At 42.6% G+C, this 5,000-nt stretch overlaps 1 protein-coding gene across 2 annotated transcripts in view; it reads right to left on the reverse strand.

Annotated features, from left to right (window-relative positions):
* LOC132973508 (zinc finger protein 469) overlaps positions 1-5,000 on the reverse strand; it is a 236,888-nt gene that overhangs the window by 41,649 nt on the left and 190,239 nt on the right. The gene's annotated exons all lie outside the window — the stretch shown is intronic.

Raw genomic sequence — 5,000 nt, forward strand, 5'->3', positions numbered from 1 at the left:
GACATCAATCTGTGAGTGGATTTGTGTGGGAGCTCTTTAGACTGAAGGTGTGACCTGACAAATGGAGACATACGGTAGGATGGAAAGTATGTTGAATGTGTTCCTGTTTGAAGGAGGAGGACTCAGATAAGGAGGAGAAGAGGAAGGAGGTGGGGGGAAAGAGCAGAAGAGATGAATCCTGAGCCACACTGTGCTGAGTCTGCTCAGCTTTAGAAGCATCTTGGCCTTTAAGCAGCCTCTTGGCGAGCGGCTAACTGGACGATCAGAGAGAGTGCCACACGCTGGGGGAGGGCACCACAGAGAGAGAGATGGGGGGATAAAGTTAAGGATAAGCCTGATCTTACTTTAAAAAGCCCTTAAAAGTAAGATGAGATTGTCCAAACTGAAAGCAAAGAGGTGCTTAGGTAGCTGTCTGGCGGGGCTCAGGCGAGCTTATCTGAGAAAGAGATGAAAACAGAAGCCAGCAGCTCAACTCAGAAAAACTCCTTTTGTTACATCAGGCCTTTGGGACAGAACCTACAGTAGAAAATGTTAAAAGTAAGTTTTATGTTTAATAAAACATTCCGCTTCTCTTTTATCGAGACATCTTTTTGAGTTTAGTCAGAAAACCATGCAGCTATACTTTAATATCCAAACATTAAACACAGAAAAGCACATTATCTGAATCTTCAAACACACATGGCAGTGAACAGTATATAACAGATGTATGTTACAAACAAAAACACTCCAGAAAGCCAAATCACAATATCTCTGGGGGGGGGGGACACATCACCTTTCTTTCTGTAGTGACGCATGATGAATGAACGCAGATGTTTGTGTTTCCCAGAGGAAAATATACAGTAGTGTTACATCAGCTGTAACTATCTTTAAAAAAACCAAAAACACTTTTTATTTGATAGTTTTGAAGAAAAACAACATGAACTGTCAGAATGAGCATATATACATGTGGTTTGTATAGAAGATCTACCTATATGTGCATCCCCTATACAGGCATGGATAAATATTAGCTGTTAGCTCATTCTACAACAGAAAAGAAGAGTGAGAAAAAAAGGAAGGGAAATCAAAATAAAAGATTAAAATAAAAAGAGAGCAAAAGAACAACAGAGCATATTAACTTGTAACATATTAAATGAAAAACAAAATAAAAATAAAAAGTGGGCCTTGGATTGTTCTACTCTAATAGTATTTATTTATCTATTTGTGTCTATGTGTTCTTCACCATCTGCTTGTGGCCTATAGGCTGTAACTATCATTTTGAACTCTGTGGTGTAGCACTGTCTTCAGTTTAGTCACAGCCTCTCTGGTAAATGAAAACGAGGTCGACTAGATTTTAACACCACATCATTCAATTAGAGGAGCTTTCAAAGAGGGATCATTCACAGTGAATTCACAGCAGATTGCTGGCTACTGAGTTGCATTACTATTACAGTAAAAAAATAAAAATACAGGCAATTACTGCTTTTTATGTACAGCAAGATACTGTAATTCCACAGTTACATACTGCTATATCACAGTAGTTCCAAGGGCATGGCAGCTGTGAATTTACAGTATGCAGTTGTAGTTTTACGGTTATTTACTGTGAAATATTTGCGGCCAGTTACTGTGAAAGTAATGCAACCAGGAGCCAGCAATTTGCAAAAATGTAACAGTGTTACTTTGCAGTTCTTGCTAATATTACACGTTTACCATTATTACTATTAGCCTGTAGCCATACGACCATATTAGGTGTTGTTGATGATGTTGCTGCTCTGTTTGTTTGTCTATATTCATGTCTTACTCTCTGCATCTCCTGCTATCCCACTTTACACGCCCAACACAGTCTGTTCAACACGAGTCTAGTTCTTCACCAGGTTTCTGCTGATCAAAAAGGAAGTCTTGTGAAGTTTCTTTCGAGTGGTGCTAATAAATAAATACATGAATATTGTTGATTTAATCATTTGTGTCTAGCTCACGCTGACCTTAAAGTCTTTCTATGTGATGTTTCACACTTAAATATAATATACATCAAGTATATCCTCTGAAAATAACTCTGTGAGTCATGACTGTCTACAATGGGTGTAACACCCGAGTCCCACTGTCTGTGATGTTTTCAGAGTTTTCAGAGTCCTATCTTCACTTTGTTTACATCGCCCGGACGGCCGGCTGACTCCTCCCCTCGTGTATAAAAGTTGTTTAATTGAGGGACTAGAGAAAAGAAGAATAACATACTGTACTCACTGCTTAACTGTGTTTCTAGATCACGCTCATTTCAGGTAAATTTACATGCAGTGTGAAGATACGAGCAGAATAAAGATCGCTAGCATTAGCATGCTAACACAACAATGCAGCGCCAGTTGTTTTGGTTTCATGCTGGTGCTCAAGGGCGACATCTGCTGGATCAAAAAATCGCACATGAAGCCTTTAAGTTGTGACTGCTCCCAAGTGTTGTGCATTGAATATGACATTTGAAGACAAGCTGGAGAACTACCATGCAGCAAATGACTGAACTAATAAGATGCATTTACTTATCAACCATCGATATAACATATAACAAACAATTATTCCACACCCTGACACGGGTACAGATATGAGCATTTTGTGGAGCTCACTATTCAGCTTTGACTACTGAAGCCTGATGAAAGTCAGCTCAGGCCTGTCAGGAGTAAAGCAGGGAGGTTAGAGGTCATCAGTGTCTCTCAATGTGGGGAATACTGAATGAAAAGCCTCCCTGGTAGTGACTGGTCTGCAGTATACCTGCTGAGCTGATAATAAACCATGTTAAAGGCACTATCATTCCTTTCAGACACTGAACTAGACTCCATTTTTTAGCATGCATACTCAAAGGATCTGTCTGGGGGGTTTATGACTCATGGTTTAAAGTAGGTAAAGATGAAAATGCAAATGTGTATTAATCACAAAAAGAAAAGTTTCTGTCCTTGGGGTGCTGAATCAGACTTCCCGAGGTCTTTCTGTCCACACACTCTTTCCGGTCACAGTGAAGTCATCCCGCCTGCGTTTTTTATCCCAGCATCCTTTTGGGGTTTTCCTTTTTTAACTAAGACCTACTGTTTCAAGGGTTGATCTCTTCATTCTTCTCTCTACAGTAATCATGCCTGAGCGTCTTGGAGGAAGAGATGTGGGGGTTTTCAGGGAGTCTAGAGAGTAACATTAACGGGTGTTGTGCACGGCAGGAGGTGGTAGCGGGGTCAGGGGTCACTGTGCTCTGACAAACAAATGAGCCACCCAGTGAGGAAGTCAACAAGAGATACACCCCCCCCCCTCAAAACCTCCCTGCAACCTTGTGAGACCCCTGGCAACAGCAGTGGCTGGCAAACATGTGTGTGACAAATGTGCCATCTGAACCAATGAAAACCAACGACAGGGCCTCAATCATCACCATATGGGGGGGTTGCAACACAAACATGTCACATAAACACACAGAGGGGACGGGACAGATGGAGAAGGGGGGAGGCAGCAGAGACAATAAAAGATGATGAGACATTTATTGATAGGATACATCCAGTCATGTTTCCATGGGAACAGACTTCCCCCACAGTCTCTCTGGTGGTCTGTTTACAGTACGGACACACTCACAGCTGAGCAGACCGCTTCAGCGAGGTTAAATGTTATGATGACTCCCTGTCGGGGGGAATCATGGGAGAGTTCCTGCAGGTTTTAACTGTGGTTTCTATTGGTGCCCTTTGGAGCTTAATGACCAGCAAACAGTCTCATGATGGCCTCTTCTGTCACGACTGACAGACCAGCTGAAGCCAAACGGGAATACCACACATGACACTACACATTTTTTAAGTCCTTTCATTTCTCTTTACACACACACAGACACACACACACACACACACACACACACACACAGACACACACACACACACACACACACACACACACACACACACACACACACACACTACATGTGTAAAGTCAACAGTGTTTTCAATCCCTGAGCTTCATTTTCCACACTTTCATTTCTTGACAATATTTCCCTCAGTCGTCTGTCTGTCCTCTATCTCATTCCTCTTCTTGTATTTTCCTCTCTCTCTCTCCTTCTCTCTCGCCCTCGCCAGCTCTGGAAAGTCCATTCGCACAGTTTCAACAGTGACACAAGGACCGTCTCCTCCACGGCAGACCATAGCTTATGTTTTTTCAATTAAGTCCGGCTCCTGTACACTATTCATTTGGGAAACCATATTTCTCATGGCCCAGCAGAAAAACTAATGGAAAGTCACTTAGGCTTTTCTTTTTTTTCCAGGAGCGGTATCGGAAAGACCCATTCCCCCAGAAGAAGAAGAAGAAGAAGAAGAAGAAGAAGAAGAAGAAGAAGAAGAAGAAGAAGAAGTCCTACTAGTGTAGATGGGGATTAAAAACCATAGGGATACTGAGTGTGAGAATACAGGAGGTGTTGATGGGAGATGAAGGCCTCACTGAGGGGGTACCAGGGGTGCAGAAACTCAGAGGGCAAATGAAAGCAGGAAGGAGGTGAGTGAAGGAATACAGATGGATGGATTTCAAGGGAATGTGGATGAAAGTGAGCGGGGTTGCAGGCCGGATCTGAATTGCCCAGCGGGGAGGAGGACAGATCCACTTCAAATCACTTCAAAGCCTGGTGTCACTGGGCTGCAGATGAGCACAGACTGTCTCTCCTGTTCCTTTTTTTTTTATTATTTACAGAGATGAGCCCCAACAGCCTGCTGCATCCATCTGCCTCAAACAGCAATCAACTGAGCAAATAAACATCTCCACACGTGGCCACACGCACACCCCTCAGATGCAGCTCGTCTGCCCTGTGCAGCTTTTAAACAGCTCATTTAAGACTCACTCCATTTGCTGTGTTACAAAAAGCAAAACGCAGACCTGCAATAAAAGTCAACAGGGTCACATTAAAAACACATCTCTAAAGAATATCTCTATCCATGGAACGGTTTCTAAAGTTTCCATCCAGTAACTGATGTCCCATCTCCCTCCTCCAGCCTCCGTCTGACCCTCTTCCTCGTTTAGACCAGTAG

Source organism: Labrus mixtus, chromosome 4 (genome assembly GCF_963584025.1).
Source record: "Labrus mixtus chromosome 4, fLabMix1.1, whole genome shotgun sequence".
Lineage (NCBI taxonomy): Eukaryota > Metazoa > Chordata > Actinopteri > Labriformes > Labridae > Labrus > Labrus mixtus.